Here is a 16,289-nt window from a genome sequence, read left to right on the forward strand (position 1 = left end):
ACTCATGAACTCGGAAGGCATATAATGTATTACGAATAATTTTTCAGTACAGACATGTCCCAATTGCATTGCTTATGGTTTCCCTAGTCTTCTGCCAATATAATTTGACCTCGTGGTAGATAGAGAAGTATCTACAGAATAGTTAAAAATAGTAATCTAATATGACTTAGATGATATAGCCACATGGTATTTTGAATATGAATAGCAATTCCTAAAGATCAAAAATATCTTTGTTTATACACAAGAATTGAACACTTCTCTTGCATATTAATTTTCAGTAAATTATTATTTCACTATGAATAATTTGACTAATCTCAATATCTCATTGCAATGACAGATTATAGTTGCTATATCAAAGCAGCATTTTGGAAATAAAATTTTTTACCGTTTTCTGATATTTGGGCACCCATAAGGTTGCATTTCCATTGTGAATTTTATAAAGGATAAATGATGCTGTAAATGCTCATTATATAATTTTTCCTTGATATATTTTCATCAAATATACAAAGCCTAGAGGGTAATTTACATATTATCAATTTATGAGAGCTAGCATCTTCTATCTGATGCTTCTAGCATGTGTTGTCATTTGTTCCCAAATTGAAAATACAGCTTTCTTTCCCTTGGATATGAAAAGCTGCTGCTAGAAAAGGATGCTTTAGAAAGAAAGATCATGTCCCTCTGGTTTTCACAGAGTACTCAAACAGTGTGGCTGTTTTATGGAGGGGGCAATTTGGATGCACTAGACTTTTCAAGAACATGAAAAGCCCTGCTGGGTAATCATTCTCTACATCTGGAGATGATGGAAAATATTTCTTCTGGTCTTAGTACCTTCTGGTACCTATACACACAGATGGAATGGAGATCCTGTCACATTTAAACACCCCTCTCTCCCTGCACTCCAATCTCTTTGATACACATTTATTTTCTTGAGTTTATTCTTAAGCTCTCATGGGTTTGGAAACATCAACTAGGATTGAATTTCTTAAGTCCAGGAGACAAAAATAGAGTAAAGACAAAGCAAATTATATTCCACAGTACCTATTCATACCCCTTAATTTACTGATGTATAGTACATTAGTTTTTAACATTTAGGATCAGACTCTAGCTAGGAGTATACAAATACCATTGTAAATTTGGGGGCATTAGCTAGTTCTTGGTTCCTTTTTACAGTGCAAATTAGGAGAAATTTGCTTCATAATGATAAAGGTTGAAATTAAAATGTTCCACATTTTTTTACAAATGACAAGATACAGCACAATTTTTATAATGTAATGAAGATTATTATATTAAAATGCATCTTTTAAATGGCAATCCTCAGTTCTGTAAAGCAAGGTCTAGGGACCCTGGAGAATGTTGAAAGATAGTCTTCTAATAGAGGAAGAATATATTACACTTTAACTTTCTTTGAAAGGGGAGTACAGTATGGACTGTGAACCAATATATTTAGTTAAAAATTTTTAATTTAAAGGAATATTTATTTACTTATTTGAGAGAGAGAGAAAGAGAGAGAGAGAGAGCATGGAAGGCAGGAATAGGAGGACAGGGAAAGTGGGTCTTACGCAGCCGGATTGTGCAGAGCACAGAGCCCAATGCCAAGCTCTATCTCTGGACCCTGAGATCATGACCCGAGCTGAAAACAAGAGTCAGACACAACCAGCTGAACCACCCAGGTGCCCCAAAAAGACTTAATTTAAGAGTTTCATTAATTTTCTATTTTCATAGAAATAACACGTGAATATTAGAGTGGTAAAACACTACTATGTTAATTGCCATGACAATCAAGCAGAGTAGTCATTGCTATTTTCTTTTTTCCAGTTTAGGAAACCAAGTTTCAGAGAGGCTAAAGGCCACATAATCACATGCCTTGAACATATTGAATTCTAAAGACTACCAACTACCTTCTGCTATAACAGAGACCGTGGTAAGGAAAACCAAAAGGCTAGATACACTAACAGTGTTAGTAATAATTAATATCTTCAGACTTCTTTCACATAAAACATATACTTTTAAAGGCTTCAAATTCTGAAAAGTGAAATTACCTGTTTTAAAATCTTACTAAATTAGTTTACTGTTTATCTCACTCCAATCATATGACAATTCTACCCACCTAAGTGTCTATAAAGATATTCATACACACACATATATCAGGTGGTTTCCTCTAACTCTGAAAATGTATAGGAATTTGACCATTTTTCAGCAAAACTTGTATTTTAGTGATTCTGAATTTTAACCAATTTTAATTTCAATAATTTTTGGCATTGCCTACTATGTATGGCTTTATGTGATAAACTACAAACTTCAAAGTACTTTACCAAAACCCATTTATTTCTACAACAACCTTGCACTGAAATAAAACATTCTTATTTGCAGAGAGAAAAAAAATCCAACAAAAGAATGACCATTTGTGCTTTGGCTTAAATTATTTGACTGATAAATGAAATAGTCCTGGGAGATCCTGTGGCTTGCAACAGTTTCCATTCTATTTCTTGAGCTTTAAGCTATTTATCCTATTTTTTCTAAAATGGCACTTTCTGGTATGTTTTGAGTTGAGACCATGATGGGACTAATAAATGGCTTTCTGTCTGTAGCCACAACATGGAGACATATCTTGGACTCCTGGACATCTTCATATATGAAGGAGATTTAAAGGGTACCTAAAAAATACTTCTGTTTTAGTTTCAGGTTACGGATTGCAAGGGGGCAAGACCAGCATGAGTATTAGAATCTCTGTTAATAATTTTGGAGCTTAGTTAAGTTTCTAAAAGTCTTGAGCAGCTGCAAGCAAAGCAAAGCATATGCATGTTGAGACATTGGCTAAGTCAAGTTTCAAATTCTGAAGATTACTTTCTAGTCACTGGTGCTCTACATTAAGCTAAATTTATAGAAATTAATAGCCTACAACATTCATCGTGGAATGTAATTCAGGAATAGAAACTCTTGAGGGACATATAGGTAATCCAATACATATATTCTAGTTGATTTTAGGGCAGAAAATATGGATATAGCATTTTCATTATTTACTACTGCTGCCACTTCTGATTCTAAGTTCTACTTCAAGAAATAAATTAAACATTGATGGGTAATGAAGTGCAAACTGTGAGACAGAATCAGAGAACATTTGTCCAGATGCATATTTAAAACCAAAAGGGTTTAGAATATTTTCCTTCAGTAATTTTAATCACATGTTTATAAATGTTTTCATGCATTTGAGACTGTTAGATGTCTCCTCAATATTCAAATTTCATTCATTTGCATCTTGAATCTTACTAATACTTAAAGCCCATAATGGATTAAGAAATTGGCAGAAAAAGTGATAAGAAAATCTAACCTGAATTCTTTTTTTAAAAAATTTTTAAAATTTTTATAAGCATATAATGTATTATTATTAGCCCCAGGGGTACAGGTCTATGAATTGCCAGGTTTACACACTTCACAGCACTCACCATAGCACATACCCTCCCCAATGTCCATAACCCCACCACCCTCTCCCTCCCTACCTCCCCTGGCCCCTGCTCAGTTTGTTTTGTGACATTAAGAGTCTCTTATGGTTTTATAAAAAAAAAAAAAAAAAAAGAGTCTCTTATGGTTTGTCTCCCTCCCGATCCCAACTTGTTTCATTTATTCTTTTCCTACCCTCCAAACTCCTATCTAACCTGAATTCTTGAGATGTTAATCAAATTTTAATTTTATACCCATCTTAAGGTCCTATTTCTAAATAATATTTACAAATAAGATAAATAATGTTTCTCGGAGGTAATAAACTTTTTATTTGCCAACTAAAGCATTACATCACTTATAATTTAATTAGACAGGAAGAAGTTGTGTTTTTAGTACTCTCAGTTTAAGAAAAAACATCGGTTTTTAGATTTTGACTTCTATCTGGTGGTGATAAAATATACTTTTAAATTATATTTTATGCTAATAAATTAAAATTATAAAGTCTCTGATGTTATATAACCATGAATTAAAAGGATTTGCATTAATGTCAAATTACATAATTAAATATAATTACAGTTATTATATAATTATTCCATACTTGGTGTATGACTACTTATTCCCCCCCAAATTTAGATACTTCAAGCATCACTTTTTGAATGCCACATTTGGTGAATAATAAATTATATCTATATCTATATCTGTATATATATCTGTATCTATATCTTTCTGTTGTCAACATGGTGTACATTACAACCCTAGAACTTATTTAGCTCATAACTGAAAGTTTATTTATATTAATTCTGCTTTCCTTTATTTGATCAATATCATAATATTCTGCTAATACATGATAAGAAGTTACTATCCAAGACACCCATATATCTAAAGAAACTATTTCAGATTTTAGAACCTTCTGCATAATTAAGAAGTCTTCTTATCTTACATTGAAGGATAATGTTGCAAACCTTTCATATTCACAGTGGTAAGTATGTGTTTTCTTTTTCCTGTGCATAATAATCTAAAGGCTTCTTTTAGTAATGTAAAATTATATAATGCATTTCTTTTAATCATGCAACTCTACACTAAAGTTAATGAAGATTACATACATCGAGACTTTTTTGTGTGTTTATTTTCCTTTAACTGCCTCATAACTGGAGAATGTTAAATAGATTGCCGTGCATTGATCAACAGAAAAAATTAATTATTTATCATTAAAATATTTTCTAAGGTTATTAATGAGCTAAAAAATGTTTATCAGATAATGTTTCTCAATGAGAAAAAAGGTGATCTACCATTATTTAGCTCTACAATATACTAAGGACAACTGTTTTATCTGTACATACAGATTTTCCTTTTGTTTAAGGGGTGTGTCACATTCCATTGTATCCTCCCCTTTTTAAAAAAGTTTTTATTTATTTATTTGACACAGAGATAGAGAGCACAAGTAGGGGGAGCAGCAGACAGAGGAAGAGGGAGAAGAAGGCTCCTCAACAAGCTGGGAGCCCAATGTGGGGCTTAATCCCAGGAACCTGGGATCATGACCTGAGCTGAAGGCAGCCACTTAACCAACTGAGCCACCCAGATGCCCCTCCATTGTATCCTGCTAACTCCTTTTTGATGAACACTGATTTCTAAATAGTCTACTATAAGAAGTTCTGAAAGATAACCCTTGTATAGATGCCTTTACATACTGTACAATTATTTCTTTCAGATATATTTCTTGAAATGAAGGTATAGGTAAAAGGAAGAGGTGCATTTGAATTTCCTGAGTTGATTTGTAATTCAGATATTCGAAAGTCATTTTCCCATTGAAATCATAGTAATTTTTGAGGCCCTGTGTGCGGTTTTCTAAAATTTTAATTCCAGAATAGTTAATAGTGTCATATTAGTTTCAGATGTACAATATAGTGATTCAACAATTCCATATATTACTGAGTGCTCATCAAGATAAGTGCACTCTTAATCCTTCACCTATTTCACCCATCCCCCCACTCATATAATGGTTGACACCGTAATTATTTACAGCTTTTCATTATTACAAATAATATTAAAATGATGATGTTTGTATAGAGAATTTGTCACATTTCAGATTTTTTTGGTGGGGCCATAAGATAGGGTTTAGCAGTATTTATACATTTTAAGCTCTTTGCAAAATTACAAACATCATTCCAACTAGGTTATACCAGGAAAACTTCCCAATGTAGTTTCTAGGAATGGAAATTTTACAACTGCTGTCCAAATACTTTAAATACATACAAGCCTTCATGTACCATTGGCATGTGTTGCCTGGCTCTAATAAATTGTTCTTATAGTAGTCACTCTTTTTCAGGAACAATTTTCACCTTTATGAAAATCTATCTTTAAGAACTTTCTTTTATTGTTTTCATCATTCTTGTGCTATTAATTCTTAGTCTTCTTTGCTGATCTCTCTTCTTTTGACTGACCTAAATAGCAGAAGTTTGCACGGTTCAATTTTTGGCTGTCTCTCTCTCTCACTTTTTTTTTTTTTTTTTCCCACTGAATTTTTCTCTTTAGATGGAGTCCCATGTCTAGTGCTAGCATATCTCTTAAGCTTCAGATTTACTTGCATCATTCTCATTTAACCTTCCTCTGAGGATCCCAAACTGAACATATTCAGAGCATACTGTTTAATAGTTAATTTACCCCATTTTAGGTAATGACAACATTACCTACCAAGTTGTTAATCCAAAACATGGAAGTCATCCCTGATTTTCGGCACATCAAATCCACTGGCAAATCCTGTTAGTTTTACTGTCATCATATATCTGATAATATTAATTATCTTCACTTCTAACATTTTGTCCCAGTTTGCTTCAAAAGACTCCTAGGCACTAATTTACTCATCTTTTTAGGTATTTCCATACAGCGGAAAATCTCAAGAGATTTTTTTAGACAAAAAAAAAAAAATCTAAAGCAATAACAAGCATATATAGAGATTTATAAACACGAAAGAGCACACACAGTGACCTAGAAAGCCTTCCATGATCCAATTTTGCCTACATCTTTAAATTAATCTTGTGTTACTCTGACACATTAAAAATACCCCATGTATACCAACCGTTTTTATGCAATTCAATAAGCCAAGTTAATTTCTCACCTAAAAACTTTATATTTATTATTTTCTCTGCCTGAAATGCTCTTCACACATTTTCACTTGGCTTGATACTTTATCGTTCAGGTCTCAGTTCAAATATCAGCTTCTCAAACATGGTATCCTGATAAAATAATCTAAATAGCATCATAGAGGCCATCCCTTTTATGCTGTATTATCGTCCCCATAGCACTTACTGTGTCTTGAATTTACCTAATGATGAATGTTTTTTGAAATATCTCAGAATATATCACCTTTATTAATAACATATATCCTGCATTGACTCTTATTCTACTTTTTTCCTAGGCCAGTCTTCGAACTCAGAGGAAAACATTTCTGGTAAACGCTAGATACTCATGAAGCCAGTATGACTTCAGTCTCTTGTCTAGCATGATTTCTCAAGATAGCATTAGCTTCAGCATTACCAATGGGTTCCCTTTCTGTCTCAAACATATGGAGTATTCTAACTTTGGGGAAAAAAATAAAATGTATATGCATTCATGCATATATACATATATACACATATAATTTTCTGAGCTTTAATATTTACTAATTGTCATCTCAGATGACATTGCTAGTCATAAAGTTACTTGTATGCTTCCTTTTTTCTTCCTTCTGATTACCTTGTATTTACCTTACACTTTTTGCCTTTCACGAGATTGCAACCCTGACCTTAAGTGATCTGGCTCCTTAATTTCTGGTCTAAGAGTTTGTAATTGGCCCATGGAGTAGGTATATAAAGCACACAGCTCCTTAGTCATTGCAGACAGTTTCCTTCATATAGAGATATAGATGGGAACATAAAATAACTGAAATGTGAAACACTGTAGATTGTTAAATATTTCTGTCATTGATCTTCAATGAACCTTAATGTTTCTTTCCTTGTCATGGGAAAAAATATAAAATTGCAAGGAAGTTTTGTTCCTGTAATATTCCTTTAAAAATCTCATTTCCCTTTAATACACACTAAATTATAAATTCAGGTTCCTATCAGCAAGTTTTACATGTCTCCTACTTTTCTGCTACCACTACCTCGCCATCCTTGCCTAAATCTACTTTTCAACATCCTCGATGTCTACCTGACAATAAAGGAAAAGGAAGAGCTCCTCTAAATTATTATTGACCATTCTGACTTTTTTGTGCACATATTGTATCATTGGCTACAATTGTATGACAAGCCCATTTCTGAACCAATTCTGATGGTCCAGAGAAACTTTGTTGCAGATTGTCTTAAACTATATAAAATTGCTCCTGGTACTGAGGGAGCTCCAAGTCCAGCCAATTTACATGGTTAAGAATAGAGGTGGGGTGGTTCACCAAAAGAAATTCAGAATGCTATTACCATGAAGGAGAGGGAGTAGGTTACAGACAAAAAAAGGTATCCACTACAGGGATAAAATATATCAAATTGGAGATTACCTCTGCTTGGCTTGCTGGAAAAGAACAGCATGGGCTGACGACATTAGTCTGGGAACAGAAAGCCTGAACTATTTTCTGAAACATTTTGCATATTTGCAGAAAGAATACCTCTAAGTTCTTCCTCCTAGCTCTCTTCAGCGTCTGCTTGTTTAGCTCTCTTCAAGTGTTCTTCCAGGGCCCACCCACTCTAAATGAAACAACCCAGAATAGCTGTGGCTTTGCCGATAACATTAATTTCAAAAAGAAGCCACAGTGAGAGAGTGAGGAGCCATCAGGAAGAGAGGGAAGAAAATTAGACGAGAATTATGCTTTTTTCCTTTAGTAATTTGCCCATAACCTGATATACAACAAATATAGCATTTTTATAAATTTGACACTATGGTGCCTTTTATCTGATTGAAAGAAAATACACTTAGAAATTTCAGAGACCATAAGAACAAGGTTATCTAGATTTTAATTTACCTTTGGAACAAACTCCAACTTTACTAAGATATTGCTGGTGCCTACTTCTTCAGTGTCAGGGTTTTCCATTTTATCTCTCATTTTACTGTTCTCTAGCCACTCAATAGTCTTTCAATTTCAATAATGCTTTTAACAAGACAAACTCCTTTATGCCTCGATCTTTTTCTTAGGCTGTTGTCTTTGCTGTGCATGATCTTCTGACATTTTTCTCTCAATTTCTTCTTCACCTGAGTTACCTCTGCAGTTTGTAGATAACTACTTTCTTCCCTTTCCCCTTCCATCCTCTCTTTCTCTGTCTTTCTCACAGGAATCATTTAAAGAAACTTTTTGTTCCATAGCTGCTAGGGTAAGCTCCCTCAGGTCATGCTTCCAAACTATCTATCTATCTATCTATCTATTTATCTATATCTATATCTATCTATCTATCTATATATAAAACAATAAAATAGTTTTTAACTAAGAGATTTTATTAAGAGATTTTATATATATATAAAATCTCCTATTATTGACCTTAAATGCAATTTTTAAAATATCTTATGTGTATTTAACATACAGTAAATGATACATACTAAAATACAAAATTTGATACATTTTGGCACGTTATAAACCTTTGAAACAACTAATGCAATTAAGACAATGAATATATATATTTATGTTTATAAAGTATTTATAAGTATTATACATCCTGCCTCCCCTCCTCTAATCCATTTCATGCAAACACAAAGTTGATATGGGTCTGTCACTATAATTGAGCTTTCATTTTATTTCTTTTTCCTAACTTCATTTTGAAATTATTATTGACAAACAAGAAGGAAGGAAGGAAGCTTTCCCTAATGACAACTTACATAACTATAATGAATTATCAGAACCAGGAAACTGATATTAGTAAAGTTCAGTGAACTACATTACAAGCCTTACTTGGATGTCACAAGGATATCACCAGGATTTCCAGACGGTAGAACTCATTTAGATTCATTTCTTCTTACCAAGTTTCACATATTTACATAAAAACAATAAAATCGTTTTTAACTAAGTAGTCTCATCTAGATGTTTGTTGCTATGGCTTCTGGTCCAGACTGCATTCTGTAGTCACGGATCTCTCCTGGGGAGGGATGAGACTGGTGAAAATGTTCTAGAGAGTAATGTCAATCCTATGCTTTCCTTGTTGTGGAGAAATCATGTAAAATACAAAAAAAAAAAAAAAAAAAAAAAAAAAAAAACCTGCAGCAGGAAATAGAGTAAGGAGTTTGTCTAGATAAAGAACTAAAGAAAAGAGAAATGAGAAAAACTTTACAGACTGGATACAGGAGAGTGTTTAGTAAAAATCTCCAGATCCACCATCAAGTAAATGAAATTGGAGAGGCATAGAAAAGTGATTTTGAAAATGTTAGTTCTGGTAATGAATTAAATAATCTCTAAAATTCTTCAAGATATACCAATAAAGATAGAAAGTCCTTTTTAATTACACATCATTTCACATCTGTGCATCTATGAAAATGATTCAGTACAAATGCTTGACCATATGGAGTGCTAAACTAGTGTATCACTGAATTCACCCACCACAAAAACCAAGATCTCAACACCAACAGCACCACTGCCAAGGGACACAGCCTCCGATGTTCCCAATGCTGGTGAGAATCATTAACACCTCCCCAGTTCTGGAGAAAGAAACCTCATTTTAATTTTTGTTTCTATCCTTAGAGCCTAGTATTTATATTTATTTCATACTTCTTTCTGTAGATTTTATTTCTTAAACTTCTTTCCAATTCATTTACATTGTCATCATCATCGTCTTTGGATCCTAATTCAGGTCCCGGACCTCTTGAGTCATAGGTACCACAGCAAATTCTAAATGCTCTATTTCCCTTCTTTCTTTCTTGGTCTCCAGTTTGTTTTCCCACATTGAAGCCAATATTATTTCACTGTGATACAAATCTGATGGTAGTATTCTATTGTTCCAAAAAATTTTAAGGATTTTTTTGCTATTTGGAGGAAGTCCAAAGTCCTTTTGCTTTGGCCTCCCTTTTCTCTGAAGCCTCATACCTTGCTGTTTCCCACCTCAGACTCTTAACTCCTTGACATACCAAACATTACTTTTCTTCAACTTAACATGCTCTCTCCAGCCTGTGAGACCGTCCTTTTTATGTAAGGCAAACTTTCACTTCTCTGCATCCTGTTTCTGGTGTACCTGGGCCTGCGCCTACAGCTTTCAAGTTTCTACCTACAGTTCACTTCTTTCAAAAACATTTTCCCCTTCTCACAAGTCTTGATTAAGTGCCCATCTCTTCCCATATGTTAGATCTTGTTAGAGTATATCACAGTGGCAGTGTTTACTTGTCTTCTTCACCAGAGTGAAAGTGCTATACAAACACAAACTATGTATTTCTTACTTAGTGTTATAAAAATCAAACAAAAAAGCAGACAAAAACCCACAAAAACAACAACAAAAAGCCCACTGTGACTGGCTTCTATAACATCCTGTAAACATTTGTTGAAGTAAAATTATACCTCACATATTCTTTCTATGCAATAGTAAATATGTTAAATATTAAATTAAATACATCTATCACTTTACTGCTATCATGATATTGGATGAAACTATGGTTATCTAATATTACCTTGTTGCTGTGTCTCAGAATATAAAACTACCAGGCTAACTAATATGTGCTAGCCAAATACATATTTAGTACTACCACATATAGGCACTAAATAATAATTGCTTTCAAATGAGTAACATGAGGAATATTTTTTTCATTAACTCATTATTTTTTTTAAAGATTTTATTTATTTATTTGACAAAGGGAGATCATAAGTAGGCAGAGAGGCAGGCAGAGAGAGAGAGAGGAGGAAGCAGGCTCCCCGCTGAGCAGAGAGCCCAATGCAGGACTCGATCCCAGGACCCTGAGATCATGACCTGAGCCGAAGGCAGCGGCTTAACTCACTGAGCCACCCAGGTGCCCTCATTAACTCATTATTAAGAGCACAAGAATTATCACACATCTTCAAATGAATAATATCCTTAAGTAATTTTTAAGAATGCAATATCCTGTCTCCACATCCCCCGCCCCCGCCATAAAGTTGCACTTGTTAGCTTTAGGCTTCTTTTATTTTAAGGCCTCTTATAATTCTCTGAGAGAACAAATGAACTGTAATAATTATAATATAATTTTTATAATTGGTGTCATACATTTGCTTAGCAGACAATTAAGTATCAATTGGCTATTCAGTAAATGATATTGTCCAAATAGATTTTACATTTTAGAATTGTGAACACGGCCTCCGTATTTTCACATATCAAGAACATGGTTTTTTGTCATACAGACTTTACACAACTGTTTAACAGACATCAAGCTTACTAACCATAATATGACCGTCATAAGATCCATTGCTCTGAGGCTCATCCTAGTCACTATTTGCCTCCCACCAAATCAACCACACTCCTGACTTTAGACATAATAGATTATTTTTGCTTGTCCTTGAAGTTCACATAAATGATATCATATAGTATATACTCTTCCACGTTTCTTTTACTCTATATTATGTTGAGACATCAATATTGTTGCATGTCGTTGTAGATTGTTGCTGTTGTTAATATTCTCTTATTTGCTTATCATACAATTTCTTTCCAATTTACTGTCAATAGACATTTTGGGAATTTATAATTTTTGGCTATTATAAATAGTTCTATTATGAACATATATGTATTTCTGTTAGGTTTCTCCCTCAGAGTGGAATTTCGGGATTATAGGATATTCATATATTTAATTTTAGTATTTACAATTAAACACTTTCCAAAGAGTTTTAAGCAGTTGGCCAACCTACTATCAGTAAATGAGAGTTCTGGTTTCTCCATATCCTGGCTAACACTTGTTACTACATTATTATTATTCTTATATTACTATTATTTATTTATTTAAATTCAATTCGCCAACATATAGTACATTATTGGTTTTGGATGTATTGAGTTCAGTTATCCATCAGTTGCATATAACACCTAGTGTCCTCCTTAATGTCCATCACCCAGTTACTTCATCCCCAACTTATCTGCCCTCCAACAACCCTATTTGTTTCCTATATTAAGAGTCCCTCGTGGTTTGTCTCCCTCTCTGATTTCTTCCCATTCAATTTTCCTTCCCTTCTCCTCTGATCCTCTGTGCTGTTTCTTATATTACTATTTTATTGTTATTATTATTATTATATATTTAAACCATCTTGCAGAGTATAGTGGAACAGGGATATATTGTTCTAAGTTTCATTTCTCTGATGATTAATGAAGTTTAATAAAACGCTTTTTTGTATGTTTACTGGTCATTTGCATCTCCTTTCTTATAAGGTGTCTATTCAGGCTTTCTGTCCATTTGTTATTAGCTTCGGTGTCCTTTCCACATATTATTTATAGAAGCTCTCTTTATCTTTTGTTGAACTTATGTACGGCAAATAGTAATTTTTTCACCCTTTGGTCCTTTTTTCTCTCTTAATGGTTTACTTTGATAAACAAATTTCTTAAATTGAAAGTAAATCAGTTTGTTAGGTTTTTTTAGCATTATAGTTAGTGTGAACATTAATTTTTTTTTCAAATTTCAGTTTGTTTTACTATGATTTAGATTTTTTCCAAAAACAACAAAATTTTATATATAGCATAAAAATTCGTGTATCAGAAAGACTCAAAAGGCTGTTTTTCACTTTGTTCAAGTTTTGTTTCCAGGCCTGAACATTAATTTTAATAAGCTGTACCTTAGAACTAAATATTTGGAAATCTATCTTTATAGAATAACAAGCATATACTCTAAGACCTACATTATTCCCTGGAGCTTGTGTATGGGACCTTAGGCAAAATAGTTAATTTCTCTCACCTCTATTTACTCACTGCAAAATAGAGATAAGGAAAATACTAATACTCATTTTCTAGACTAAATGCAAAAATAATATACTGATGATGGTGAAATTTTTTATAAACTGTGAAGCATAACACAGGTAATAGACAATGGTGAAAAGAACTGTATGATTTTCCTATGAAAGCCAAAATAGATTTTATAGGCCTTAATTTATATCACAACACTCACTTGATGTTCACCTCACAAAAATAGTTGATAGGTTGGTAAATCAGGGTGCTTGTCATCGGTCCACAAATATTTCTAATATTACTACTTTAAATGAAATCCTTTTTATAGTAATCAAATGATATATATTACAATTAGTATACAGTACACTGATTTATTTTCTATATAATTAAATAAACTTAAATTTCATAGTCTTTTTGTGATTCTTTTTTTTTTTTTTAAAGATTTTATTTATTTATTTGACAGACAGAGATCACAAGTAGGCAGAGAGGCAGGCAGAGAGAGAGAGGAGGAAGCAGGCTCCCTGCTGAGCAGAGAGCCCGATGCGGGACTCGATCCCAGGACCCTGAGATCATGACCTGAGCCGAAGGCAGCAGCTTAACCCACTGAGCCACCCAGGCGCCCTCTTTTTGTGATTCTTATTTGGGCCTCACAACTTAAAAGGATGTCTCCTAAAGCATATTGATTCTTGCACGGACTGTAGCCACGTAAACTGTAAAACAGTTCAACCTACCACATTATCATTTTACACATTTTTCAGATATTTTAATATAACATTTGTAGATATATAAGATGTCTGTTGGTTTATTTATACAGTTAGTTAAAATGTATTGAAAATCTACCTTATTATTACTTGGGATAGGCTGGATGATTCTTCATAAAAAGTAACTCCAAACTTTTAGTAGCTTAAAATACCAGTTATTCATCCATGCTGCATATCCATCCGCAAGTGAGCTGCTGTTTCTGATCCATGTTTTCCTCATTTTCAATCCAAGCTGAAGGATCAGCCACCATTTAGAGCATTGCTAGGTGTGGAAATGATGATGGTGCTCTGAAGAATTTTTCTTCAGGTATGATCTTCCCAAGACACAATATAGGTAATTTTGTTCACAATTCTTGGACCTTAACTAGTAATGTGTCCCCACCTAAACAAAAGATGGCCAAGAAATGCAAACTTAACATGTGACTGAAAGGGAAAGAGCTGGGAGATCTGGTCAATAGCAGAAATGAGGATTTTTACTATATAACTATACCATATAGGTTTCTAGGGAACACAAATAAAAAAAGATGTGGCTTATGTCTCAATATCAACAAATAAAAAAATACACTGCACTGAGATGTGTGTAGTAATAGCTCAGTGGCTTTGCAAAGAAATGCATGGTAAGCTCTTTTACATGAGTGTGGAAAGACATCAGAAAGAAGAATAATCCATCTGTGTTTTGAAGGATAAAAAGAGTACAACAGACAAAATGAAGTAGGGATCAAAAATTGTTTCAGCTAAGAGAAACAACATGATTAAATTGTGAGAAGTATCTACCTTTAACAAAGAAGGTTTGTGACTTAGCATTGCACGAGTACAGCATAAATGAGAGAATGAAGTGGAAGGAAAATTCTGTAAACCATATATCTGATAAGGGGTTTCTATTAAAAATATAAGGAGCTCATACAACTCTGTAACAATAAACAAACAAACAAACAAATAACCCAATTAAAAATAGTCAAGGAGCAGAAAAAAACAAAGTAGTTAAAGACCTAAATAGACATTTCCCCAAAGACGCCATACAGGTAACCAGTAGGTATATGAAAAGATGCTCAACTTCATTAATCATCGGGGATTCAAAAATCAAAACTACAGGGTATCACCTCACACCTGTCAGGATGTCTATTATCAAAAAGACAAGAGCTAACTAGTGTTGGTGAGGATGTAGAGAAAAGGAAATCCATGAACAGTATTGATAGGAATATATATTGCTACAGCCATTATGGGAAACAGTATGAAGTTTCCTAAAGAAGTTAAAAACAAGGGCGCTGGGTGCCTCAGGGGGTTAAAGCCTCTGCCTTCAGCTCAGGTCATGATCCTGGGGTCCTGGGATCGAGCCCCACATCGGGCTCTCTGCTCAGTGGGGAGCCTGCTTCCTCCTCTCTCTGCCTGCCTCTCTGCCTGCTTGTGATCTCTGTCTATTGGATAAATAAAATCCTTAAAAAAAAAAAAAGTTAAAAACAGAACTCCTGTATGATCCAGCAATCCCACTTATGGCTACATATTCAAAGAGAAAACAAAATCATTATCTTAAAGAGATATCTATACTCCCATGTTCACTGTAGGATTATTCATCATATCCAAGGTATGGATACAATCTAAGTGTCCATGGGTGAATAAATAGATTAAGAAAATGTTGTAGATATAGATAATGAAATATTATTCAGCCTCAAAAAAGAAGGAAATCTGGCCATTTGCAAAAATATGGATGGACTTGCAGGGCATTATGCTAAGGGAAATAAACTAGTCAGAGAAAGACAAATACTGTTTGGTATCACTTATATGTGGAAACTTAAAAAAAAAAATGGAACTCATAAAAACTGTAGAATTGTGGTTGCCAAAAGCTGGGAAGTAGGTGACCTGGGAAGAGGTTGATCAAAGGCAGCAAGCCTTCAGTTATAAGAGGAATAATTTCTGGAGATCTAATACAACATGGTGTCTTTACTTAATATTACTTTTTGTGTATTTGAAATTTGCTAAGAAAGATTATAAGCACTCTTACCCAAAACAAAACAAAACAGGAAAATAACTATGTGAGGCAATGAATATGTTGATTGACATAGTTATAGGAACCATTCCACAATGTGTACATATATCAAATCATCATGTTGTACACTTTAAATATATAATTTTACTTATCCAAAAAATTAAAAGAAACATAGTTAACAACAACAACAAAAATGGAGCTGAAGAAATACAGAATGTATAGACAAATAGCCAAGGATTCTAAAGAGATGTAACATGGTTATAATAGAATGTG

Source organism: Mustela nigripes, chromosome 5 (genome assembly GCF_022355385.1).
Source record: "Mustela nigripes isolate SB6536 chromosome 5, MUSNIG.SB6536, whole genome shotgun sequence".
NCBI lineage: Eukaryota > Metazoa > Chordata > Mammalia > Carnivora > Mustelidae > Mustela > Mustela nigripes.